General features: G+C 43.1%; 1 protein-coding gene across 5 annotated transcripts in view; it reads right to left on the bottom strand.

The window, feature by feature from the left end:
• The window catches only part of APBB2 (amyloid beta precursor protein binding family B member 2), a 325,422-nt gene extending 309,951 nt beyond the window's left edge, over window positions 1–15,471 (bottom strand). For 2 of the 5 annotated variants that reach the window (XM_084625563.1, XM_084625564.1), the window contains exon 1: window positions 15,279–15,470. The gene's annotated coding sequence lies outside the window, so the exon portion shown is untranslated. Of the gene's footprint in view, window positions 1–15,278 lie in introns of all 5 variants that reach the window. The other 3 variants (XM_084625565.1, XM_084625570.1, XM_084625569.1) reach the window with 3 other exon arrangements.
• Window positions 15,472–16,064: the final 593 nt, after the last annotated feature.

Here is a 16,064-nt window from a genome sequence, read left to right as displayed (position 1 = left end):
ACACAGTCCATCTAGGTCTGCCCACAGAAATACAGGAAACATATTTCTATCTGGACATTTTAATTGTATCCTGTACATAATACACTTAATAACTGTTCCCATGTGTTCCTCCTTTCCAAAATTTGTGCACAGACCCTTGCAACTGATTTAGGTTTTTTATTTTATTGCTAATTTTGGCATCCTTTTTCCTAATCCTTTATCTGTTTATGTGCTAGTCCACTCCTCCACCTGAGCCCACTGCAACCTTCTTTTTTAAACTGCAGTTAAAAGCATGAATGCCTTCCTTTCAGAATCCTACAGTATTAGTATTGGTATCTCTAAAGCATCTCCTTTGTCATTTGAGTCATATTAACACAGGTAAGGTCAATTTTATGTTAGTCATTCAGTACCTGGAATGATTTGTTGTGCTTCCCTGTATCCTTAAAAAGGGCAGACACTGCTGAGTTTCAGTGTGATGACCACACTGCACATCATATTCTAAGGCTATGCCTACACTATGAGCTTGGGGTACAATTCCCCTGCTCCTCCTCGATGAGAGCTAGCACAACTACAAATGTTCGTGTACCCACAGGAACATGGGCAGCGGCAAAGATGACCTGTACATGTACAAACCTGCCTGAAACTGGTGGGTACATACTCATCACGGCTCAGCTGTGCCTCCACCCCTGTTGCCCACACTACTGCAGCTATGTTACTGTTTATTTTGGTGCTAGCCCTCCTTGGGCTACTGCAAGTAGCATACACAGGCAGGGGAATCACACCCTTAGTTTGCAGAGCAGCTATAGTATAAGCATGGCATTTACCAGTGCCAGAACTTCCTTAACATTTGGGGAAAAAAAACAGCTTAAAATTAGGCTTTGCCCATGTTTGCATGTGAACTGTTTTTAGACTTCTCCAGAAAGAGGACTGAATGCATTTTTAGCGGTCTTTTAACTCAGTTCAGCAGAAGGGAACACTGAGCATGAGCTAGTAGCATCGGACCAGCAAATGCTCCACAGCAATCCACATGCCAGTTTATTATTATTTATACTACCATGGCACCTAGGAGCCCCAGTCATGGGTCAGGAAACCACTGTGCTAGGTGCTCTACAAACAGAACAAAAAACCAGTCCCTGTCCCAAAGAGCTTACAATCTAATTCTAATGCCTGATGTCCCGTCCCACCCCCCGCCTCCCAGACAAGCAGAACTAATCAGCTCTTCTTCTGGAGCTCTTCACTATTGTTGGATCATATTAAAGAAGTTCTGTATTAAAATCACAAATGAGTTTGATTCCCCATAGTTTCAATTCCAGGGTATTACTAATTAAGAGGTCTCTTGGTTTTTGGTACTGTTTCTCTCCCTCTATGTGTGAAACTTGCAAGCTGCTAACTGTGTTAGTACATTCTAAGACAGAGTCTATTCTCAAAGCAGTTCACAGAGAGAGAGACTCAAAGCAATACTCTAACAACAGAAACAACACCCAGAGACTCCCCGCCCTTTTGTTGTATTAACAATTGTGATTAAAATAGAGATAGAGGATGTATGTGGATGGATGCTTGGTGTGGATAATAACTGAATGATCAGGGAGGTGCCAGCCTAAGAATCCAGTGTCCATCGGCTGAAGAAGGCGTCAAGTGGAAATAACCAGAGGACCCCCCCCCCCGGAGGGCAGACTGGAATCCACCTAACAGCCTCAAGGATGGGAGAACCAAAGAACAAGATAACATCTTGGAGCCGTCAGGAATGTGCTATCTGCTGATTGATTCAGCAACAGCATGATGAAGCAATTCCCATAGACTGGCATAGGAAGAAATTCCTATAAAAATAGACTCTAAAAAGTGAGAACTTTGGGGTCTGATTCTGCAAACCAACTTCCAGGAGCATCAGATGAGCATCTGACAAGGCCCTGCTCCCTCCTCATGTCCAGGCCACCTGGCCAGTGGCTTGGCATGAGCAACTCTAAGGCTGGTAACTATGATAACAACCTTGCAGAACGTGTGTGTGTGTGTGTGTGTGTGTGTGTGTGTGTGTGTGTGTGTGTGTGTGTGTGTGTGTGTGTGTGTGTATGAATGAATGAATGAATGTGAGAATAAATTTGAGATTGAATGGAATGTTATAACTATAACTAACTGCTTACTATGATTCTTTCTGTATTCACAATAAATGTGGTATTTTGCCTTTTTCCCTTTAATAAGATCCTGCTGGTTTTTATTTTATTGGTACAACACTATCACTCTTTAGCTAATTGGAACCTTCTTTGCAGAGTGCATGGCACACGAGTACTTGATTTAAAAATAAGAATCTTATGGATAGCACTGCGATCCAGTTGGGTTTTGCATTCAAATTCTGAATATAAAGAGCAACTGGAACTAGAAAAACCTTTGCTCAGGTGGCTGTAGCTCTGCAGAAGCAATACAAATATTAGAAAGAGTCAACTCTACATACTAATTAAGTGTGAGACTGATCAGGCCAGCCACAGAGAACGTGCTCACTGCAGTTCAACATGGCGAGTCCTTGTCCAGCTGGCTGGAAGGAAAGGGAGTTGTGTCCCCTTTAAGCTCCTCTCTCTCTCCCTCAAGGAAGGAAGAGGAAGGATTGGGAAAGTTTACAGGGATAGAGTAGGGAAAAGCAGAAAGCACCTGGGCCACCATGTCAAAGAGGCCCCTTTCTGCTGACCATAAAGGAGAGGGGGTATTTATACCTAAGGCTAAGATTTTGTCACACATATTTTTAGTAAAAGTCAGGAACAGGTCACGGGCAATGAAGAAAATTAATGGAAGCCCGTGACCTGTTCCTGACTTTTACTAAAAATATGCATGACAAAATGGGGAGCCGGAGGGTCCCCACACCACACCCAGAGGGCCCCAGCTTGGAGGTGTGGGGTCCCCCCACTGCCCACGTCTCAGAGCTCCCAGGGGTCCCACGGCCTGTGGCAGCTAGGAGTGGCAGGGTCCCCCCACCACCCATGGCAGCTTAGACCTGTGGGTACCCCTGCTGTCCGCAGCAGCTCAGAGCCACTCACGGCCACCAGGAGCTGCAGGCACCCAAGCGTCATGGGCTAAAGTCACGGAGGTTTCTGGAAGTCACAGATTCCATGACCTCCATGAGAAAAATCATCACCTTATGTATACCCTATGCAGCCCCAGGGAAGCTCACTTTTACTTTACCACCGACCCATGAAATTTGCACAAGGACCAGATTGCCTCATACCCACTGTTGGCATTATGCTAGTCGCCCTTTTTCTCTTTGCAGCAGGCAAGGAATTTTTCCCTCACTGCAGTGCCCGTCTGGTTGAGGTGAGGTTGGGTCTTTCACCTTCCTCGCAGCGGGTCTGGGACCACTGGAGTGGAGGCAGGGGGGTTGAACATTGCCATTTAGTATGTTAACTAGTGGCTGATGTCCAGGGTAGGCAACTCAGTATAGAAGGGATACTGTTATCGGAAAAAAAATAGATTGGACCATCATTTAAGCATAATTTAAGTAGCCGGGAAAGGGAATTTGGGGCTCCGACATCAGGCACAGCATGGAGCTGACCCTCCTCCCTTTAAGCCCCTCTTTACCTCATCTAAGGGAAGGGCAGCAGGGATGGCTGGGCCCAGGCTAGGGATTATGTGAAAATGATGATGACTTGTACAATTTTATGCCGCGTATAACCCAGCTATATTCATAGAATAAAGTTGCGTCCTAATTAACCCACAATCACTGCATCCTGTCTTTGTCTGGTGCGGCTGGACAATTTCCTGACTAGTCTCCTGTCTCATCCACTCCTGGTTTTGCAGATGGTGTGTTCTAGCTGCTGTGCATTACGAGTCTTATTTTAAACCCTGGCACCTGCGTAGCACTTAAGTAAATCCACAGATTTGAGACCTCCTCAGTACTTATTGAAACAAACCTTAAGAACTTTCAGGGAACAATGAGATTTATCAGGTCAAAAATTAGAATTACAGACCATAATTTCAACTTTACAAGATCAGCTCCCCTTGCCCTGCACAGCTTGTGTAATGTGAGCTGGAATGCAGTCAACTACACCAAGTGTTATTTTTTCTAGCTCTATATTTACACTTCAAGGTGTTATTCAGAGAACAGAAGAAGCAGGCCAAATCCTCACATGAACCTTCTAGGGAGGATCCAATGAAATCTGGTTTATTTGGGGTGTTTTTGGTTTTTTGGGTTTTTTTTTAAGTTTTCACACATTGCAGCACTGTTGAGCTAGAGGGGATACAGCTGAGTCTAGGAGCCCATGAAGGAGAAGTTCAGCTTTCAGTTTATTTAGAAAAATCAGTCTTCACCTTGTAAATATAGCCAGGGCAGGAAGCCAAAGTTGGGGCTTCGGCGAGGGGCAGGGCCAGAGCAAAGCTGGGGGCAGAGCAGGGCTGGATGGTACTCCCTCCCTGTGCCCTGCTGAATGTTCCTCTGCACCCCACTAAGGGGGCATGCCCCACAGTTTGGGGACCACTGTTCTAAGGCCAGTCCTGTTAGTTAAAATGTTCAGCCTTCTGTGAGTTGGGACCAGGAGGTCTACTGCTCAGACAGTGGCCATGTCACAGGTGTGCCTGGTATTGCCACAAGAACTACCTCCTCTGACTCCCATCAGCAGTGGTAGGCACATTTGTGGAAAGTACCATGTAGTCTCCTCACCCTCAACCCACCCCACAGGCCACTCCAACAATACGCAATTTATTTATTTTTTGTGGGGGTATAGAAGGAATATTTTAACTAGGGAATGGCACTTTGCTGGCTGAGGTGGAAAAGATCTTTGAGGGATCCTCTTGTTCTACCAAAAATCGCAACATCCTTGCATATCTTCGCACTTCCCAGTTTTGGCGAAGTCCAAACGTGGAAGAATCATGAGAAAAAAAGCTATTCTCATTGTGTGTGTGTGTGTGTGCGTGCGTTTAATTGTACTGAAAAACACAAGAGCTGGTTGATTTCTCAACCAAAAAAAGATAAGCCTCTGCAGATAAGCCTCTGAGCTTTAGGATTCTTACCTAAGAATCTACTTTTGGAGATTCAGCCCTTACTAATCATGCCCTGTCCTACTGCTCAATCATTCCAGAACATTCTCCATGATCATCCCTCAATCTAGGGTTGCTGCTATCCTGAAATTTGTGGGATCATCCTGATTTTCCCAAGTCAATTCCACTTGAGGAATATTCAAGAGTTCCCAGACCACATTCCATTTCATGAAATATCACGTTATACCACAATGACATTTAGCAAAAAGAAAAGGAGTACTTATGGCACCTTAGAGACGAACCAATTTATTTGAGCATGAGCTTTCGTGAGCTACAGCTCACTTCATCGGATGCATACCGTGGAAACTGCAGCAGACATTATATACACACAGAGATCATGAAACAATACCTCCTCCCACCCCACTGTCCTTCTGGTAATAGCTTAACTAAAGTGATCATCAAGTTGGGCAGCCAAGCTCTGCGATATAACCGCGTTTGCTCCAACTCCTCAGACAGAGACAAACACCTACAAGATCTCTGTCAAACATTCTTACAACTACAATACCCACCTGCGGAAGTGAAGAAACAGATTGATAGAGCCAGAAAAGTTCCCAGAAGTCACCTACTACAGGACAGGCCTAACAAAGAAAATAACAGAACGCCACTAGCCGTCACCTTCAGCCCCCAACTAAAACCCCTCCAACGCATTATTAAGGATCTACAACCTATCCTGAAGGATGACCCAACACTCTCACAAATCTTGGGAGACAGGCCAGTCCTTGCCTACAGACAGCCCCCCAACCTGAAGCAAATACTCACCAGCAACCACATACCACACAACAGAACCACTAACCCAGGAACTTATCCTTGCAACAAAGCCCGTTGCCAACTGTGCCCACATATCTATTCAGGGGACACCATCACAGGGCCTAATCACATCAGCCACACTATCAGAGGCTCGTTCACCTGCACATCCACCAATGTGATATATGCCATCATGTGCCAGCAATGCCCCTCTGCCATTTACATTGCTCAAACTGGACAGTCTCTACGTAAAAGAAAAAATGGACACAAATCAGATGTCAAGAATTATAACATTCATAAACCAGTCAGAGAACACTTCAATCTCTCTGGTCACGCAATCACAGACATGAAGGTCGCTATCTTAAAACAAAAAAACTTCAAATCCAGACTCCAGCGAGAAACTGCTGAATTGGAATTCATTTGCAAATTGGATACTATTACTTTAGGCTTAAATAGAGACTGGGAGTGGTTAAGTCACTATGCAAGGTAGCCTATTTCCCCTGGTTTTTTCCTACCCCCCCCCCCCCGACGTTCTGGTTAAACTTGGATTTAAACTTGGAGAGTGGTCAGTTTGGATGAGCTATTGCCAGCAGGAGAGTGAGTTTGTTTGTGTGTGTGTGTCCCCGGGGAAAAAAAAAAAAAGGGGGGGGGGGTTGAGAAAGCCTGAATTTGTGCTGGAAATGGCTCACCTTGATTACCATGCACATTGTAGGGAGAGTGGTCACTTTGGATGAGCTATTACCAGCAGGAGAGTGAGTTTGTGTGTGTATGGGGGTGGGGGGGTGAGAAAACCTGGATTTGTGCTGGAAATGGCCCACCTTGATTATCATACACATTGTGAAGAGAGCTGTAACTTTGGATGGGCTATTACCAGCAGGAGAGTGAGTTTGTTGGGGGGGGGGGGCGGAGGGTGAGAAAACCTGGATTTGTGCTGGAAATGGCCCAACTTGATGATGGTGTATAAATAACTTGTCCCCTTCTGCTGGCTGAACTTGTTAATGATTAAACAGTAAACTGATATAATTTTAATCGTTTAAATGCGTACTTTTAAAAACTATATTTACATCCCCATTAACCACTACGTTGTCCTCCCCTTCACCATATCATATGGGACACTGTCCCTTAAGAAGCAACAAGCAAGGTTTCCCCAGGTATTTTAATAGGTTGGGAGCTGTCAAAGTTTCCTAGTGGGAGGGGAAAATATAAGAGGTTTAACAAACAATTTAGTTGTGTTTATTTGAACTATCAGATGGCAAAAAAATGTGAGGGAGCCTTTCAAGGAGAAGAAATAAAACCCCAAAGCAGTTTTATTGCTTATAATATTTTGGAGGCAGCTCTGAAGTTGGGGATTACAGAAGTTTGCTAATGACCCCATATATCTTTCCTGCAAGTAATTCCATTATTGGTCACATAGCACATTTCCAGCAAGACATGCTTTGTGGACAGGAAGAAAGATACCACAACCAACATTTTCAAAAATGGGTATCTCAACAGTCATTTAAATAAGCACTGAGGAGCCTATGGGCATCCTTTGACAACCCTGGCAGTGGTCTCTGGCCTGAGGACTTTACAATCTAAATGAATACACTTTAGATGAAGGATGGGATGTAACAAAAAGCTAATGACTAAGCACTAAAGTCGGACGCACATATTGCTAGTTCCACTTTATTTCTGTGGTGATTTGTTTTGTTAATTGTTCTTCCTTCCAGCAACTGTAAGACTGGAACACAGAAAGCTAAAAAGTAATTCATCTTTACAACTCAGTCACTTGCTTTCTACATCTGATTCCCCAGCCTTCATCATCTCTCTTTATCCTCTGGCAGACCCACACCCCCATGTGCACAAGGCATCCAGCAGTTCTGCCATTTATTTTGGTCTTGTGCTGGTCTGTTCAGGCTTCGTAGTGTCAGGCCGATGATGTAGCCATCATCTACACGTTGCCCATTTAGATTGTAAGTTCCTTGTGGTAACATGTTTTACACCTAGACACTAACGAGTTTGTGCAGTATAAATGCCATAGATAGAATAGACCTTGCTTTCCTACTTTTTTTTATGAAGTACCCAAGAGACTTTTGAGGCAACATAAATATCAAAGGTTTAATATTTTTATTAATACCCCTCTTATTGCAACCAGCCAGGTTTCAGTTATATCTATGCTTATTTTTTTTCCCCCATGGGCCTCATGAGAGTCTTTCCACTGTTTCCAGTGGGCTTTGGATGAGGCTCTATTTACATATGCCATCAGATCTCCTGTTTAATACTCCTCAATGAGGTAATGAATGGCAATTAAAATGTCTTGCATTCACTTAAAATAAATAACTTTGTGAAGTTAAATCGGGATTTAAACAAAACGTAATGGAAAGTAGTCAGGTAAGCATTTAATTCCCAATGCAAGTACACGCTTCCCATTTATCTTTCTCCCCAGTCAGACCCGTTCTTTTTTCAGCATACTTTCATGCACAACTCATAATTCATGTGCTAAGAAGCATTATTTCATAAAACTGAATAATGTATTATCATTAACATATAGTCAAACAAATGTTGTCTAGTAACAAATCCAAATCACTTGTCATATTTACCAAATCACTGTTTTAGGTTGTTTGTTTATATGAAGATATGCATTAATATACAGAAGGGTTCATCATCAAGTTATGAACTAAGCAGTTGGCTATTAAGGACGCTGTCGTATCTCCTGCCACCATTTAAGAAATTATACTTGAGAGGTTTCAGATAAAGGGTTAGTTAATTCCTACTATTACTTGCACCAAATTATTATAATTTAATGTCCACTGACTACATGGAGAGCGTTCTTGTCAGTGAATGCTACAAAAGAACAGCATGCCTCCACAAATAGACAACATTATCAATATACTATATGTAACAACTTCAAAGTGTTAGTCTCTTCTGCTGGTAAAAACAAATTAAAACACAATTTTTGGATTAACATATTTACAGATCATTTAATGTCTACCAGTTTCTCCCCCTTTGGAAATTAAGTACGCTCACTTACACTCCATAATTATACTGAGTGCAGAAAAAGAGACCACTACCAGCTAATAAACATGAGGAAAATTATTCTTTACTGAACATAAAATTCTGTGAACCACGTATTTTTAAACTGACAGCACCAAAAATACACCAGGTGTATTTTTTTTAGAAAGATATCTTACTTTTAAAAAAGCAGTAAAGTACTGGAAATGTTCCTTTTTGTGACTTTAAAATTCAGTTGCACCTATGTTTTAAAGACAACTGGAAAACTATTCAAAAGCATATCATCATGGCAAAATTCACCTACAGTTTCCAAAATCAGAGTTTTACCATGGGGCAGGTAAGTCTGCTTTGTCTGCTGAGAGATACCTAAAACATACTACAGTATAGTAGAGAAGACAAAAGGAAAACAAACAAAACAAAAACAAACTACAGCTTGGTTTCTCTGACTCAGAAGTACCAGTGGATGAATCTAAACTGGTAAATGACTACTGTGTTTTGGCGTGATCACATCAGTACTGCAGTGAGATTTTATGCAATAATTTTAAAGCAGTGGAGTCCTGTGACATATGACAGTGTATATTGTAAGGCTCACCCAAAGGTTTGCTTGGAGACAATTTACCACCACAGGTAAAGTTCATAGTGTGCCCAAATCAAAATATTGGCCACATTGGAAAGCCTCTGTTTTAAAGAGTGTTGGAGCTAAATAATTTTTTAATCACTAGAAATGAGCAAATCTCTATCAAATATTATTACTGTTGCAATATACTAAAATTAGACCTAATAGTTTACATTCATAAATAATTTCCCCAGAGTAAACTATAGCCTACTTGGTTTATCTACCCCAATTCCAAGGCATCTATAAACGCATCAATCCTAGAGCTCAGACCACTAATTTAATGGGTAGACCATGTCCCCTTAATTATCCTAATTCATGTATAGACTGCATATAAAAAAAAATAATTCTCTCAGTAATCTTTTATACAGAGATGCAAAGTTGGTTTCAACACTAGTTTTCACTACTGAACAAGTACACAAACAAATATGTTTTCAGAGTAGACAAAAAAGCTTGGCAAATTTTTAGTAAAAATCGACAAATGGAAGTGGGTTATTGGTAAAACACAGACAGTATGTGCTAAAAGTTGGAGCTATGCAACCTCAGATCTCATAAATTAAACAGGGTTTGGGCTTTTAGAACCTGGAAAAGCAACCTCCAAGGACAGCCCACAGTGCTGCAAGTAACTGAGCTGGTGATTCAGCATCAACATTGTTTCCCACTGTGGTCTAGAGTCTGCAGTCTGATCTGTGCAAGTAGACTGCTGCATCCATGTGGAGCCCCACAGACTTCAATGGGGCCCCCATAGTGGTCTGATTCACAGGTTAAATTGCAGATCAGCTCCTAAGACAGTATTGAACCAGCACCCCAGGATTTTTCAGAGGAGATGTAAAACTAAGTTACTTCATCAAATTGCACTTTTTGCAATGTCTTGGTCAAATTTAACTGTAAGTGCATCCGTAAAATTCTTCATATAGTTTTGATTCATTTCCCCCCCTAAAAACTGGCATGTACTGTTGCCACCCCCAAATGTTTACTGCATTCCAACCAAAGAGCACTGCATTTCACTGGTATATGAACCCTGTTTATACCAAATCTAGAGAGTGCTTTAAGCCCTTTCAGGACAAAAGAAACTATTACAAAAATTAAGAATTATTAAAGCACTGTAACCTATCATTCAAGATAACTTCTCATCTTCTCTGAATTATGGGCATTGATGTAAATTCCACAAGCAAAAACTCAAACGGAATTTTTTCAAAATTTATGATCATTTTACTATTATCTCTACCATCTTCTAGTAACAACATCATCTGCACCATTGCAGGAAAGGTCAACCACCTTTCCATTACAGATTTCTCCTTTCAGGAATTTATAAGTGAGCCAGGATTTATAAGAAGCTGGTACACAAAAGTCAATTTGGAAACAAGTTTTTAAATTTTTACCTGTTTATATTTTTAAGTCAGTTCAAACAAGTTATAAGGGCACATAAGGAAGTTTACCATCCAAGTCACCTCTTTGCACACAGTTCTGATTTAAAAAGAAGTTTCCATGCAATTAGGTATTGCTATGGCCCAATTCCTTAGTAGCTTGGAGGAAAAAAATTCCAACTACCAAGATATTTTTGGAAGTGGCTACGAAGCATGCTACAAATCTACGTCTCAAAATAATTTTACTAAAACAAACATAACTATGCATTTTTAAAATTGGTCCAATGTCTACACTAGTGGTTCTGAGCAATTTGTTGTATTTTTCAAACAATGTTATTAAAATAATATTACCAGAGAAAGAATACATTAAAATAAGTATGTCTGAAACAGAGATAGCAGCCAGATACTTTTTGGTTTAGAGTTCTGCTGTGGGTAGGTATAGATATTGTATGGTTTACTCGCATTGTACATTCTACCCAGAATTTCTCAAATGTGGCCATCATGTGGCCACCAGGGGCTTTTCTTGTGGCCACAGCCTCCTGGGCGGGGGTGGGGGTGCAAAGCAGTGGTCCTTCCCCCAGGGCCAACAGCAGGGGTTGGACCCTGCTCCCCACTAGAGACACAGGCAGCTAGTGAGTTCCCCACCTTCCTGGCGACTGTAGGGTCCGGTTCCAGCCCTGGGGTGGTGAGCAACAGGCTCTGGCAAAGGGACTCCAACCCCCAGCTGCGGGGCTCACCCCCTCATTGCCTCTGGCCCCCACTGCCTCCACCCAGCCCATCATGCATTCCTCCCCTCATCCCCTACCTACCGACCTCCCCATCCAAGGCTTAATTTGTCCCCAGGCTTGCCAGGACTGAGTAAGTCTGACATGAAAAGTGATATCTGTTAATATCACTTTTCACAGCCACAAACTTACAAGCTAACAAGCTAACAAGTCAAGAAAGAAAGAAAGAAAGAAAGAAAGAAAGAAAGAAAGAAAGAAAGAAAGAAAGAAAGAAAGAAAGAAAGAAAGAAAGAAAGAGGAACAACAAAGCAAGTTTCAGAGTAGCAGCCGTGTTAGTCTGTATTCGGAAAAAGAAAAGGAGTACTAGTGGCACCTTAGAGACTAACCAATTTATTTGAGCATAAGCTTTCGTGAGCTACAGCTCACTTCATCAGATGCATTCAGTGGAAAATACAGTGAGGAGATTTATATACACACAGAACATGAAAAAATGGGTGTTATCATACACATTGTAAGGAGAGTGATCACTTAAGATGAGCTATTACCAGCAGGAGAGCGGGGGGGAGAAAACCTTTCGTAATCAAGGTGGGCCATTTTTAATCTTTTAATTGCAATTCAGCAGTCTCTCTTTGGAGTCTGTTTTTGAAGTCTTTTTGTTGTAATATTGCGACCTCTAGGTCTGTAATCTACCAATGTGATATATGCCATCATGTGCCAGCAATGCCCCTCTGCCATGTACATTGGTCATACTGGACAGTCTCTACGTAAAAGAATAAATGGACACAAATCAGATGTCAAGAACTATAACATTCATAAACCAGTCAGAGAACACTTCAATCTCTCTGGTCACGCGATTACAGACCTAAAGGTCGCAATATTACAACAAAAAGACTTCGAAAACAGACTCCAACGAGAGACTGCTGAATTGGAATTAATTTGCAAACTGGATATAATAAACTTAGGTTTGAATAGAGAATGGGAGTGGATGTGTCATTACACAAAGTAAAACTATTTTCCCATGTTTATTTCCCCCCACACACTGCTCCTCAGACGTTCCTGTTAACTGCTGGCAATGGCCCACCTTGATTATCACTACAAAAGATTTTCTCCCCCAGCTCTCCCGCTGGTAATAGCTCATCTTAAGTGATCACTCTCCTTACAATGTGCATGATAACACCCATTTTTTCATGTTATGTGTGTGTATATAAATCTCCTCACTGTAATTTCCACTGAATGCATCCGATGAAGTGAACTGTAGCTCACGAAAGCTTATGCTCAAATAAATTGGTTAGTCTCTAAGGTGCCACTAGTACTCCTTTTCTTTTAACAAAGACAAGAACCTGCAAGAGCACCTTATTTGTGTTTTTATTCTGTTTAGGTCCAGTAAAGAATAGACAACTGCACATTATTTTTATTATTGAGTCTGCAAAAAGAGTCAATAAATTATATTTACTTGGACATGTATATGTGCATAATTGTTTGTTTTTCCTAAAGTTAAACGGGCAGCGCGGCCACCAGCAACAGTTGGTGGCCGCACTTTGAGGCCACCATAAATTTTGTTCTGAGAACCTGTTTGCACTTTGTCAAGTATTGCTATTGTACACTACCAACGTGGAACTTCACTTTGTTTCCAAGTCCAAAAGACTTTGATTCATCCTTGTTCCTCATTTGACAGATAAAGGTGATACAAGACTGAGGAGTCAGTCAGCTTATCACCATCTACAGACCAAATGCCAGAATTAATCTTTACCTTGACCCTGCCTCTGCTGAAACCCTTATTTCATGCCATCTCAAGTATAGAAGTTCTTTCTTTACAAGCTTCCTAAATTCCTACTCTCTCTAATTCAAACATTGCATCTGACTACTCTGAGTCCTATTCCATACCCCCTAGTGAAGCACTGACTTCAATGACAGCAGAATCAGCCTCTTAAAAGTAAAAGATTGGGCCACATCCCATCCCCATCTTCACTGGCTTCTCATGTAGTCAGCCACAACTCTAAGAAAAAGAACCCAGGTCTCCTGGCTTCAAGCTCCGTGTCATATCCACTGGGAATGCTACCCATCCTATTTTGAGCTAATCTTGATGGTCTCCCAAATTGGGAATGCCACATTTGCTTGAGCTGCTTTATTGATAGAGAATTCTTCTCAATTCTAAACTCACTATAAAACTATTCTTCTTCCTGAATAGTCTATACTTTATTCACCTTAATTTCACCTGTTAAAAAAATAAACCTCATTCCTTCAAATGATCGATAGAAACTACTTGGATTTTTGTATGGTTTATTTAAAATTGTTTTTCCATACAAGAAAGTTAAAGAATTGTTATTGTGTCACAATGACATTGTGAAATGCTCACTACTATGGACTCTTATTTATTTAAATATGCTACATTCTTGTTTTTAAAAAGCTTGTGTTAGATATACAGAAAATAGTTTTTAGTACATCAGCTAATTCTGATGCAGTCAAAATAACTAAAGCAGGAGCGACACCAGAACTATGACAATATCAGATCTAGAATTAATCGATAACACATGTTGACATGGAACTAGAGGACATACAGTGCCAGCAGCAGCTAAAAGTGATGTATCCTTATCTGGGTTTTAGAATCTTATGGCATTTGCAGAACTCAAGGGAAATTACTAAGATTTACTGTGTATGTGCTTATTGTACTTTATAACTACCACTGTAGTGAGGGATTGCTTTGCCTCCATAAGTTTGAGACTTTTAACACTATTTTAATGTCATTCTTTGTATTACATAAAAATGCAGGCTTTGTGATCCCTATCTCACCCTTCTAAACAAGTTCAATCCAATGTCAGAGCCATTGTGTCTGTTTGGGGCTTTTCAATGCATGTCCATTATGCAATTTTTACTGTTTCATAAAAACATCTCTTAAAGACTGTAAATGCTTTGAAAAAGATAAAGGGCTAGAAGGGTCGAGTGGAGACAATGACAAAAAAAAATCCCATGCACTTCAGTGGTGCAGATTCAGGCCCAATATGCTGGATAAATAAAACTGCAGCATTTTTACAATGGCCAAGATTTTGAACCTACTTAAGACTTGGCTAATAAGCTGTGTCTTCTATAAATAAAAGGAAAAGCCAAATTCCAAAACACCCCAATATGCTTCCAGGGGTCCTTTCTTCTACATTCGCTGCTCAAATGACTTCTACATCGTGCGCGCTCTGCACCACCTCTCGGTCCTCGGATGCTCCTCACACCCCACTCCGCTTCCTGTGGGCCTCCGCACGGATAAGGCTGGAGAGGAGCTCGTGGGCTACAAGGCCATGTCTACCGGAAAGCCCTTTCACCTCCTTCCCCGCCTCATTTCGTACCTACCGCGCTTTAGCTCTTAATCTCCCCCTTGCTTTCTACGCCCCGCACTCTCCCTTGCCCGCACCTCACCGCAGCCAGCATCCTCCCGCCGGGGACAGCTCAGCTCTGCCGAGCGCCTCCGCGGCGCGCACACGCACACACGCGGGGGCTGGGGCTCCCTCCCAGCCCACCACCCCGCCCTGCCTCCCCCAGCTGACGGCCAGGAGGGGCAGCCAGGCGGTGGGGCTGGTGGGACAGAGCCGGTGATGTCCACCGTCTTCTCCAACCCCGGGCGCGCCCTGCGCCCGCAGCCGCGGCAGGGAGAGCGACGGTGAGCCAGGCGCGCCCGCCCAGCACGGGGCACCGCGGCGGCGGCTGGCGGAGAGCCGAGCCCACGTTCTCCCGCGGGCGCGGCCCCCCCAGGCACGTCCTGCCCTTCCCCGGCTCGCCCCAGGCACAGCCCAGCGAGGCCAGGCGAAGAGGAGCCGGGGCGCACCTGGCCGCTGCGCTCCGCCTCGCCAGACTTACCCCTGCGCCGCCCGGGCTGCTCCCTCCGCTCGCCGCCTCTCGCCCGCACAAGCGGCGCCCAACATCAGCTGCGGGATGTAACCAGCCCTCCGGAAACGCTTTCCCAGCTTGCTGCGCTTAGCCCAGGAAACAATTCCGGCCTCTGGCCGCGGCGGCGGCGGCTCCTCCTCCCGTCCCTCCTCCCTCGCCGCCGCCCGGCGCAGAGCGAGCTGCGGCACCCGAAGCCTTGGGAACATGGTTGACGGGAATCCTCTGCCTAGGAAGGAGGGCGACGCCCTGTGTTCGCTGCTAGTGTTGCAGCTAGATTCTGCACGGCCGGATCCTGGGAAAACCGGGCTGCGTGCGTGGCCTGGCTACAGCGATGAAAGGAAAATAGTAAGAACGTGTTTGCTACCAACGCGATCTTCAATTTATGCAAGAAAGATCTGGATCTGCCTGTCGTTTTTAAGGTACCCAGCAAGCCAGTATCTGAGCGCCAGAAACAATGAATGGCATTAAATCTGTGGGGGAAGGTGTGTTCCTCCTTCTCCCCAGAATCCCCCCATGTCTCCTGTCTGCATGCCTGAATCTTGTGTTTCACTATAAAATCCTTCATTCCCAATTTTCAGCGTACAATACGTTTCTATAAATATACTCTAAGGCTCACCCCCTTTTTTGTAGGGTGATCCTTTAACCAGCCTAATCTACACTAAAATTATTCTGGACAAAACTGTTTGAGACACCCAACCATAATACAAATAGGGGCCACCTAGCACCACTTCATAAATACATTAGTTTTTTCATATT

This window comes from Lepidochelys olivacea, assembly GCF_965140295.1.
Source record: "Lepidochelys olivacea isolate rLepOli2 genome assembly, chromosome: 4".
Lineage (NCBI taxonomy): Eukaryota > Metazoa > Chordata > Testudines > Cheloniidae > Lepidochelys > Lepidochelys olivacea.
This window is presented reverse-complemented; position numbering and strand designations above follow the sequence as displayed.